This window comes from Ascaphus truei, chromosome 17 (assembly GCF_040206685.1).
Source record: "Ascaphus truei isolate aAscTru1 chromosome 17, aAscTru1.hap1, whole genome shotgun sequence".
In the NCBI taxonomy this organism is placed as follows: domain Eukaryota; kingdom Metazoa; phylum Chordata; class Amphibia; order Anura; family Ascaphidae; genus Ascaphus; species Ascaphus truei.
The window spans coordinates 37746025-37758751 of record NC_134499.1 but is presented as its reverse complement, the minus strand read 5'-3'; the positions used below and the strand labels follow the sequence as shown (position 1 = coordinate 37758751).

The 12727-nt window shown below is 38.7% G+C and overlaps 1 protein-coding gene across 19 annotated transcripts in view; it reads right to left on the bottom strand.

Moving 5' to 3' along the window:
• ERC2 (ELKS/RAB6-interacting/CAST family member 2) overlaps positions 1-12727 on the bottom strand; it is a 608533-nt gene that overhangs the window by 436853 nt on the left and 158953 nt on the right. The window lies entirely within an intron of this gene.

The window sequence follows — 12727 nt, the reverse complement described above, 5'->3', positions numbered from 1 at the left end:
AATGGGGTTCCGCTGCGAAGACCCCCTGCTTTAATCCCACATAAAGAATATAAAAATGCAGTTAAAAAAGGGGCCTGTTTGGATTGCTCCTTTTACATGGAATGAGTCTAGCTGAATATGACAGCATGAAACGGAACGTTAGCATATTATAGTATAAAGTCGTCTGAAAGTAAATGAAATAGTCTTTATGTTATAAAAGTAGACAGTTAATTTATAGAACATTTTAAACATACAACAGGTTGAAAAAGCATGAAACAGAGCTACTGGTTGTGTACTGGCAACTAACCAGTTACTTGTATCTGCTAGATTTTCTGTAGCCTCGGAAGAAAATAACACATTAAAAAGCCTTGAATATTATTACAAACGAGAGGCTACACTTTGTTCTCAGGGATTACATTAGAACTTGTTTAACCAAAGGGTTTTTAAAAGCCACTAACACAAAGTGTTGATGCATTATAACCAGTCCAAGGCATATTGGCAAGAAATAAATCACAACAAAACTTTTAATATATTCCATATTGTTGTTCCTTTTTTAGTAATATATATATATATTATGGTGACATATGTTTAACATGAAACCCCCCAAAAATGGATTGATAATGCATAGGCATAAACATAGGATTACAGACTAACCCGATAAGAGTTAAGTTACTATACAAAAGTAACATGCACATGAGATATATAATACACAAAGGGGTATGTGATTAAAATCAAAACATGCAGCCAAACCAATTGCATATATAAAGAAATCAAAGCCATCTTGATTCTTCTCTTTCACTCTCTTGGAACGAAAAAAGTGATTTGGAGTTACGTGGTTCAATGGCAAAGGGGGTTATTCATTCAACTGCTATTGTGCCAGTCCCCCAAAGTGTTCATTGATTTCAATGGGAGTTTCGGTTCAATGGGAGTGCCCATCGGCACTCTCGTAGTTTAATGAATATCCCCCAAAAAGTGTCCATTTGTAAATTAAAATTATGGGCCTATCTGCTTTAAATGTAGAAATCTGGTGAGTTAACATTCTATATCAGGCTGTGTAAAATTACTCTGTGCTCCAACAAATACTGTACAAGTAAATCTTAAATGAATATGTGTTCTAAAAATAAATTGCGAATGCAGTTATTTCAAATAGAAATAAAAAAGTTAGGAAAAACTACCTTAGTTTTCAGGTTCAAAAAGAATTGGCACAGTTACTGTAACTTAATCAATAAGTAAGGGAAACACCAAGCAGGCTTTTCGGGGAGAAAAGCATGTGATCAAACTGTATGTGCTGCCCATGTAAGGTGGATATTAATTGCCCATGTTACATGTTTTCCAAATGTATTACCTAGAGGAAATATTACATGGGTATTTTACATTCATCCAGGAATATAGACATAATAAGGTTATATTGGATAAACAGATGTCAGAGAAACAGGAACAAGCTCGTTGAAGAAACTGTGAAACATATGGATGTGCAATTGAGTGTATCCTTTCAGTTAAGTGGAACTGCAACTTCAAATTCTGCTAAATTTTCAACCCCCCTTCTGTGTGCTGGTAATTCATATCAAACGTAATATATAGGGCAACTGTTTACTGAAATCACCTTGAATATAAATTCATGGTGAATGACTACGTTTTCTGAAAGATTTGAAACCATACAATTATGTTACCATTATAAAAAACGGTGGTGTGACACTTACCTTAGTAATTTACCCCAGTACAGTAACTCACCCCCTCATCAGAAGCTATTCTCCGAAGCGGACGTTCAAGTCGTTTTTGGAAAGAAATCCACATTGAAGTCAATGGGAACGCTTGGCCAAGAACAGACTGTATGGCTGTTTTGGAGAATGCAGAATTTACTCCCTGATCTATTATCCATTATAGGAGGAGGCCAGTTAAGAGGGTTCTAAGTTATATAACAAACCAATGTGGTTAATATGATGCTATACCTCAAGGAATGTTTTATAAATGTTATGTTACATTATCATTTTTCTATATTTTTTCATCGGTTACATGATAAAACTACTTCCAATCTTCAACAATAAATAATTTACAATAGATTTTGCTCACTGTAACTGTGATTGTGTTAATCATACAGATATTTGATAAATAGGCTGATTGACATGTTATATACTGTTGCGTCTTATACATTTTTGCTCTAATCAGTTAAATACTACATTGGTTGATGGTACTTGTATGCATGCTGTTTTTTATTTACAATTATCAAAGAATGTACTGTATTTTTTAGAACATCTGCTACATAATAATTGTAATAAACTTGTTTTAAAGTTAACAAAATATGTACATGTATATATAATCTTGTATAATTTAAACCTCTTATGAGTTATAAATATTAATAAACAGAACCTTTAAAAGTAGGTGGATAATGTATTTCCAGAGTCCAATTTAATAATAATAACTTTATTTATATAGCGCTTTTCTTCCAATGGGACGCCAAGCACTTCACGGTTACAAAAAGGGAAAAAGAAGAAAACATTAAGAAAATATACAATACAGGATGGGACAGGACTGTAGCTATTAAATGCCGGTCAAGGTTGTGATTCGTTAATTAAATGCCTGGCTAAACAGGTAAGTACTGTGCCTGTTTTTGTAGATTTCCCGAGAGGGGGCCCTCTCGTACTGTACAAGGCAGACTGTTCCAGAGTGAGAGCAGCGTGGCTAGAACCACGGGCTCGTGTGGAAGTCAAGGAGAACAAAGTGAGCGAATGGGAGTGTAGGGAGTTAGAAGCTCTTTTAGATAGCTGGTCATGTAGTGCTTTGAATGTCAACAAGCCAGTCTTGAAATCAACATATATAACATGTTAGCATGCACATCATATGCTACAGATTTCCGAAAATCTGTGACATTCTGTGTTATAATGTGATATTCTGCATTTATGAACAGGTGCACTACCCCTTAGCTACATAAAATATATATATATATATATATATATATATATATATATATATATACAGTGTTCGACAAACCTATACATTTGCCCGCCCCTGCCGAGTGGATGTAACATCGTGGCGAGCTCCTATTGGCCCAAGCAGCACACGTGTGGTACTAGGTGGCGAGTAGATTTTTTTATTCGGCGAGTAGATTTTTTGGTGATTTGTCGACCACTGTATATATATATATATATATAAGGTGAGTAAGGCTAAGGCCCCGCTGCATGGGCCGATGCGCCCGGCTTGCGTACTGGCGGCGCGTGCACGGCAATTCACCGCAATCTGTAGGGAGCCGTTTTAAGGCGCGGGGAGCGTGGCCAAAACGGGTCGGGTGTGTGGTGCCATGACGGGGCCATGATGCACATTTTCTGATCTGTGTGTGTGTGTGTCCGTGTGTGTGTCCGTGTGTGTGTCCAGCATTGAGGACTGAGCATAGTTGAGGAAGGATCCATCCCCTGCCAGCGATCTAGCCTCTTCATTGGCTCCCTGCCACACCACGTGATGCGTCGCCAATCGGGTTCACAATCCTATTGTAGCCCCTGCTGGCTGATTCGTCACAGTGCGCAGTAAGCCTGGGAGTGAGGCGCCACTGGGGACAGCTAGGGAGGAGGTAAGGGGCTGGTGAGAGGCGCGCACACCGCTGGCTGCAGCGGGGACCTAGCCTTAGGCCAATAACCAGCCTCACACTGATGAGACCCAAAAGGTTAAAACAGCTATCTGTGAGTAGTTCTACTGGCCATACACAACTTTAACCCAGGCGTTGGTTTTAAAGCTATGTAATACAGCAGGCATGAGCTCATAGGGATCCACGTTAAAGTGGATAAGAAGCAAAAAGTGACACACTGCAAGTGCTCATTTGCATGTCATTACCCAGAATCCTTTGCTGCGGTGGAAGCACTGTACGCGGTGCGATTAAGGGGTAAAGCAAATGTGTGGATCTGTCTCAAACGTGTGAACGTGCTCAAAAGTGTCCTTTATCATTCCAATAGGTACTGTAAAATGCAACAATAAGGTTGCTTAGAGGGGAAAGAGAAGTGCATCAGCGAAGAGCATCTCCTGCCAATCCAATGCATGGGGATTTTACAGCACTGTCAGTGCCTGTAGCTAGGGCAGGTAAGAGGTCGGCCCTTTACCTGGTTTACCCACATGCCTAAAAATAATTAATGATGAAGTCATTATGCCCGTGTAACCTATCTATAGGCTAAATCCGTGGGGTTCCAAGTTTTTTGGTTAAAGAACCCTTTAAATTATATTTTCAAATTATTGGAACCCCAACCCTCTCTAATAGCGCGTCTGAGATCAGATGCATTGTAAGGAACCACAACCCTCTCTAATAGTGCGTCTGAGATCAGATGCACTGTAAGGAACCCCAACCCTCTCTAATAGCGCGTCTGAGATCAGATGCATTGTAAGGAACCACAACCCTCTCTAATAGTGCGTCTGAGATCAGATGCATTGTAAGGAACCCCAACCCTCTCTAATAGCGCGTCTGAGATCAGATGCATTATAAGGAACCCCAACCCTCTCTAATAGCGCGTCTGAGATCAGATACATTGTAAGGAACAACAACCCTCTATGATAGCGAGTCTGTGATCAAATCCATTGTAAGGAACCCCAACCCTCTCTAATAGCATGTCTGAGATCAGATGCATTGTAAGGAACCCCAACCCTCTCTAATAGCGTGTCTGAGATCAGATGCATTGTAAGGAACCCCATCCCTCTTTAATAGCGCGTCTGAGATCAGATGTAATGTATGGAACCCCAACTCTCTCTAATAGCGCGTCAGAGATCAGATGCGTTGTAAGGAACCTCAACCCTCTCTAATAGCGTGTCTGAGATCAGATGTAACGTAAGGAACCCCAACCCTCTCTAATAGCGCGTCTGAGATCAGATGCATTGTAAGGAACCCCAACTCTCTCTAATAGTGTCTGAGATCAGATGCATTTTAAATTCTCCTGTAATTTGTACAATTTTCAAGTGACTTCAAAATTGCAGGTAACCCTTCAGGAATGTCAGAGGAACCCCTGTTGAAAAACACTGGGCTAAATAGTCATACTTTGTAAGATTTCTATCATAAACCTTACTATAAAGATAAAAGTATAGCTACTACAAAGTGTAAATAAAAAAGTTGTATTTCAAGCTCTATCTGCGGTATATAGCGCATATCTAGATAACAGTATCCAGCATGTGCGCCGGCTGCCATCTGTAAAGTATTCTGAAAGGCAAATATGCAGATAGAATGGTACAAGGAGGTGTCTTTTCATGTGAACCATTCTTTAGCAAACAACTGGAGTCCGTATTGCATGGGCGATTGGAATGTTTTACATTACTCCGAGAAGGTCCGCTGCACAGGATGATATAGCTACCCGTACATTATTCCTTAATCACACCCTGGATATTTTTAAGTAATTTGTATTAAAAGATTTATTTAAAAATTTAAAAAAAAAAAAAAACATTCAATCCAACTGTTATGTATTGTACGGCTGAGACTTTCGAAGTTCCCCATGAACACCAACTAGGACATCCTTCCCCGAACATAGTTTCCAGACAGTCAACAAGAATCAATGTAACTAAAAAGGCATTCTTCTGTAGTTCACACATCCAAGGAAAACAACTGAAAATGTGGCAAACAAATGTAACACTTCTAATGATATGACTTTGCCATCCATATCTAAAATAAAGCTAGATCTTAAGTTACAGTATATTGAATACTCTTACAAGAATAACATGATGTTGAATGATTATTCATGGGGAAATAATTTTATTAAAATCTGCTGTACTCCAAGAACTATGGTATTTTCTACCGAAAAGGAAATAGGGAATCTGATTTCTTTTAGACTTTGCAACATATACTGAATGTAAAAAAAAAAAAAACACTTTAAGTATAAAAACCGATGAGTGACAACTACCATATGGTTTTACAACACATTTGCTGATTCTTCGTGCAGAAAAGGGTCTCCTGTGTAATATGCATCAGTTTAATTTTTACTTTACCATCTAAAATTACAAATTAATTTTTTTCCATCTCTCCCAGGTTGCATGCTCCGAACTGCTGTGATTTCCTTGAAAAATTGATCTAACACACACACACACACACTTGTATACTGTATATACTTATATATGCATATCATCATCATCAGCCGCAGCGCTTGTGGATCCATTGCTGATGAAGGCCTCCCCAAGGATCATCCAGGTACTGCGGTTGCAAGTCTCTTCTTCACGTTGCTTCAACACATTTTATGATTTCATCTTCCCATATTACTTGTGATCGTTGTCTTGGTCTTTTAATTCCCCTTGGAATCTAGTCACGTACCATCATTGTCTAACGATGGTCATTTTCTTCTTGCGATGTGTCTGGCCCACTGCAATTTAAATTTCTTCACCCTTGTGATGTCACAGATTTTTCTTTGGTTTCACAACCCATTCATTCTTTTTCCGGTCTTTTCGGGTAATACCCAGCATGCATCTCTCCATATTTCTTTGTGTTGCCTAAAGCTTCTGAATTATCTTCGCATTTATGGTCCAAGTTTCACATCCATATGTGAGCACCGACAGAATACACTGGTCAAAAACTTTCCTCTTTAGGCACAGTAGAAGGTTGCCTGAAAGATTGTCTTGTTTCTTCCAAATGTCTCCATCCCATCTTCATTCTCCTATTGATTTAATTCAAAACTTTCCCATCTATTGTTACTTGTCAGCCAAGGTAGACAGCCTTTGAAATCTTCTAGTTCTTATTCAATTATATTGATTGTCACGAACGGCACACCTGTGAGTGTGTAACTTGTATATGTGACAAGGGTTAATACACATAGCTATCTAGCAGACCTACTTTTCACCTACAAAAGGTCCCTCAAATGAATAATATCTACCTTAATTCCGTCACAATATATAACTTTACTTTGCTTCCACCACCAAAGAGTTATCAAAAATGCAATTGGCAGAGTCTTTGGTCCCTGTTTACTAAAGAAACTATGGGCTTAATACACAAAAGCAAAATGTGTTAGAAAATGTCATTTACTCTCTACAAAACGTGTAAGTTCAATCAGAGCACAAAGGTATACCTATTAAAGTTTAGCTTTAATATACAAAATTAGTACTGTACAGTGCTTAGTTTACAGAAAAAGATTATTACAAGAACGTACAGTACAATAAAGGTCAACAGTTTAATCAAATAAAAAGAATAAACAAACAGAATTCCCTAATATACGTTACCAAACATCTGTCAGAGTCCTCCTCAAAGGGTCTTGCGTTGAGAATATGACTTTTCATGTGTCTAGTGTGCATAAGATATAAATGCAACCTTTTTATCCCAAAAATCCCCCTGCCTTGAAAACAGGATAAGATCATCTTTGTGGGCGGGTCCTTACCCACCCCTTTCATCAATCTCTCTTGATGACATTTTTATGACTAAAGGAAAAAAAAGGCTTTTAAAAACTGCCTGAAAATATAAAAAAAAAAACTTCCCAACTTCATTGCTATAATATTTAGACAAACGTCATCTTCACTGTTGCGTCTGTATCCTTAATATGCACGTCTGGATACGAAACTTAATGTTTTTAGTGCTCCATTAGAGTGACAAATGGATCTCACACATATGAAGTTTAACTAATCCACTACTGTTGAACAGTTCAATGTGCAGGTTAGAAATATGTATTTTGTATTCTTATGCATCATGGGATACAAGATATCTTCTATTTCTAGTATTGACCTAGTAAATACACTGTAAGGAGAAGGGTTGTTGTCACTTTTGTTTACCCACCATAACGTTTTTAATGTTTAGTATAGACCTCAAACTAAACGGTGACCGGTTTGTCACCTCTCAGTTATTCACAGGGGATATTGCAAGAATGTGAGGTTCCTTTGAGGCTGACAGCCCGAGATCTGGGTACTGTCACCCGACTTCCATAATATACATATTTCTCTTTTAGTGGGCCATCAATCCATCAATGATAACCCTCAGGTTAAGGTCACTTTCTAGATCAACACAGAAACAGGAAGGGTTCTGACCTGTCAAAAACAATTCTTGTATTTTTTAAGGCAATTTGGAAGTAAACTGAACCTCTGTTGTGCAAGATTTATTCAAATACTTAATATCTCATGGCATTTTCATTACATTGATCTATGCAGAAATGACATTTGCCGAACATCATTTTGGTCTTGCTGAGATTAATATGGAGGCCCACTTTCTTACTTGCTTTGGTGAGTAAGATGATTTGTTGCTGTAGGTTGTCTGCACTTGTGGCAAAAATAACTGTCATCTCCAAATCGTTGGCGACTCTAGTATTCACTGTTTATTTTGATTTCTTTTTCTTCCCAATCCAATGTCTTCAACAACTCTTCAAGTGTTGCTGTGACAAGGTTTGGTGACATGGTGTCTTCCTGTCTCAAGGTCGCACTCCCTTGCTGATCCTTATCTTGCTTCTATCTTCATGTAATCCAATGGTTGATGTGGCATTCTCGTAAACATTCTTTATAATATCAATGTGCGCCTTTTCAACACAGTCTTTTTAATGCATTGAAAACCGCTGAGCTGTAGGCAAAATCAAATGCTTTATCGTAATCTATGAATCCTAAACTGAGTGGTAGATCATATTCATTATTTCGGGAAATAACTTCTTGTACAACTTGGATGTGGTCCATTGTGTTGAATTCACTGCAAAATTCTGCTGGTATTCTGGGCTGAGCGAAGTCCAGGGTCTGTTGAAGCCGATTATTGAGTATCTTTGTAAAAATCTTGTAAGTGATTGGAAGTAGACTGATTGGTCTGTAGTTCTTGACATCTTCTGTGTCTCATTTCCTGTGGATGAGAATAACTATGGCATTGCTCCATTATTCTTGAATTTTCTCGTTGTTCAAGCAGCATGTAAAGAATTTTGCAAAGATTTTCTCTACTTTTTCCCCAGCTTCTTTCAAGATTGTAGTTATAATTCCATCTTCCCCGGGAACCTTCCCAGTCATCTGTCTTTCATGTAGAAATCCTCACCTCTCTTTTTGATAAGTACAGTCTTTTATTGTTGATCAATCGTCTTCTTTCAGTGCAATGATTTGCTTCTTCCCAATCATAAGTTACTGCTTTGTCTTCTTTAAGCTTTTGTTACCTTCGATACTCTTCCTCACCAAATCACAGTTACATTTCCTTACATCTTCAGTTATATGTTGGAGGATTATCTTGCACAGCTCTGCATATTCAATTCTTGTTCTTGCGTCTTGTGAATGCTTCATCTTTTGTAGTTTCCTCCTAACTGTTTTGTCTCATCTTATTCTGTTTTTGTTAGCTATTCCTCCAATTGTTTCTGTGCTTCCAACTACAATCTTCATAAGTTCTTCATAGTTGTTTGTTAAAGTATCCACATGCATTCAGAGCATGCTGAAGCGATTTCTCAGCTCTAGTTGAAATTCTCTGCTCTTATTCTTGAGGTTCTTGATGTTGACTGTTTATCTTCTTTTTAATCAGTTTTCTTCTTTCCATCTTTGCATTCAGTAGTATTCTTCAGCGTACCAATGGGTGATCCTGCCTTGTGTCAAAGCGTCTCCATGGCAAATGATGCTGCGGGGTCATGCGGCGTGACGTCACAGGCACATTAACATAGCAACGCACTGCATCACGTGACGTCACACGACCCTGCGCGTTATTTGACACCGCACTGAGCGAAGAGAGGGGGTAGTACGAGCACCGGGGAACAAGAGGCAGGGGGGGCGCAGGAGCAAAAGATTTTGCACCCCTGAGCTAGGGTATAGTCCATTTCATTCTTCAACTGTTTATTCTACATGTTAACCAGGATCCAGATATAAAAGAAGGGTGGAAACAACATAGGGGGAACCACCCTTGCAGAATTGCATTGATATTCTTCTTAATACATGCTTTCCCCTTAACATTTGATAATTTACGGTATCACCCGACATACAACAGGAAAATAAAGAGGAAAGGAACGCAGGTATGGGGGGATTGGGAGGGGTAAGGCCCTGCAGCTCACGCAGAATGATATCCTGGGAGGTTTGGGCACATAACCGGTTCACCGTACTGCACAACTATGTCTTAACAATAAAACCTGCCTTGGATTAAGTCCGTTCATATTCACGGGCCCCAGATCTTGGTCAATTTGTGGGTAGTTTCACTCAGGTAGGTCGTTATTTTTTTCCATAGTTACTGTCCTTCACTTATAACATTAAGGTCTGGCACTGTTTGTTTATTCCAACATACTGCTATGCACCATCGCGTTGCTAGGAGGATGTGCGAGTCAATTTAATTTGTGACTCCATTGGGTCCACTCCATGTCCATTTTCTATTTGGATTGTCCTTGAAGAATGAATTCATGATGTAGAATCTGTCCCCACGTTCATTCCTGTTACATCAATTAATAAAATATACGGAGGATAGGAAGGAAGCTTACTCTTCTCCTAAATTATAGCAACGGGCTCACCAGAGCACTCCCCCATTAAATTGATACACCAATCCCACCCACCAGGGACCTTCCAGCTAATAGTAAACCATACACAATGAACAACAAATAATGACTTTAGTTGATATTCAAACAGAATTAGTCCCATTATTGGTACAGGGTAGTTCATCCATGCAGTCATATGCCCCTTTCCCAAAGGGGTACAATGATCCTAGTTGAATGTAATTTAGCATAATCGTGGCTTTTACACAGTACCCCTGCAATATTATGCTGTATGCAGTTCAAAAAATCCCAATATATAGGTGTTTTAAAAACATGTGACACAAATAATATTGTTGGGCACAAATAATACACATAAATGCTCAGTTTCCATTTAGCAAAAGTAATTAAAAAGAGTATTGCTTTAAAGAACATTTCAATTCTATTTACACTGCAGAAAATAATTCCAAAGTGCAGCTTATGACACCTTGTGGATACTTTGGCTGCAGCAGCACACTTCAACAACTCAAACAACAAGAAAAATAAATCATGTGTTACTTGTTGTTGAATACGTACTCCTCCATTATCAGAGAAGCTACAATGTACTATGACGCAGAGCCCTGTGGCATTGCATCATTAGATGCACAAGGTGGCTGTGTAAACAGTACTGCGACTGGGCATCCCAACCTCAGCGACCCTGAATCACACCTATATCTAGTATCTCCCCCAAAAACATTACATTTAATTTTGATCTTTGCATTAAAGCATCAATACTGATTATCACTTTTTATTTTTTTGTTATTACAGGATTAAATTCACGGGGTCTTTGGAGCTGAACTGTCTTCATTTCAGCTCTGGGGAACCCATGCTTCCAGAGATACATAACTCCGTAGGGGGTGCCAGCATATCTGCAGTTATGGCAGTGATTTCCTATTGTCCGTGTGACCGGGACATTTAAACTCCACAGATACCGGCACCTCCCACGGAGGAAGGCATCTCGGGAAGCAGAGGGTCCCTGCAGCAAAAATTAACGCAGTTCAGCTCTGGAGACCCCCTGCTTCAATCCTGTAATACATTTATTTTTACTTTTAAATAACAAAAATGCAACCCGTAATGCTGCTTTACCCTTTTAAATAAAATTAAAAATGAACAGAAAAAAAAGCAGGAAGTTTGTGAACACATGCTTTCCCATCAAGTCTCGTCAACCTGTAATCCCCAACTAAAATGTGGCAAAACTCCATGGCCTTTCATTCTCACCTTTCTGAAATAAACTTTATTTTCCACTGATATTTTAAAACCAAAAGCACACTGCGGTTATGTTTTTCTTATGGTGTTATTATTATGATTAACATTGTAGATGACATATCTTTTACAACAGCCTGTATGGCCATATATACATTAGGGTCATATATCACCTGTTACTCAGAGTCGGAGCGAATTAGCTCTTGGCTTTAACCCTTTGAATGTGCCATGATGTTAGGGCAACGTTTTATTAGGAGGCACCCTGAAGGCCCACTGACGTAGCCCCGGTGTTTCTAGGGGAGATCGTGACCTCCGCGGGCCCAGACCATGATTGGAATGGAAGGGGATGAACTCTTCCATAATGGACATCGGGAGCAGATCAAAAAGTTATATATTTTTTTCCCCTTTATAAATCTGGTGGACAAAATGAATTTTTTTTGCACCAGTTCCACTCCAGGTTTGTAGCCGAGAGACTCTTGTACTCAAAACAAAAACCTAGACTGCACGTTTGTTAGAAACTACACCGCATGTTTATCGCTAATTCTCCACAGAACATATTTAGTGATCCAGCTTTTGTATCAAAGCATTTTTTTTAAATTACAAACCATTGACACAGTAACTTCTACTCACAAACTCTTATAAATGGAAACTGATGAATTAACCATGTCCAGTTATTACTATGCTCTTTATGTCAGTGCATCAATGTGTATGAATTTATATTTTGCCTTGCATCCATGCAAATTCTCTGTGTCAAGAGAAAATACTTGAGGAAAGTTTTGCCATTTGATGCCTCAAATTCAGTGCCATTGTCCATTAATAATTTTTTTAATAGCTTCTGATAGACCTTTCTAGCCGAAGACCATTATAAAATATTTTACGGAGGGGAAAAAAAGTGTCACACTTTTGACAGCACACGCTGTAGGCCCTTATAGGGTGGTCTTTAAGTGAATTCTGTTGCTAACAATTAAAATGGTGCTTGTTCCATAAGTCTCTCGATGGTTTTCCTACTGGTAAAATTACTTCAATAAACTCAATGTGCTAATCTTGTCACTTTTTTGGCGTCTGTCTCAGGAATGCTTCTTAAGTACTCAAGGGATTAAATGAAATCGCACCTGCAGACAGACACTGTAATTCAGCAGAAACCCAAGTTCTCAAAAGAAAATTGCTTTCATTAT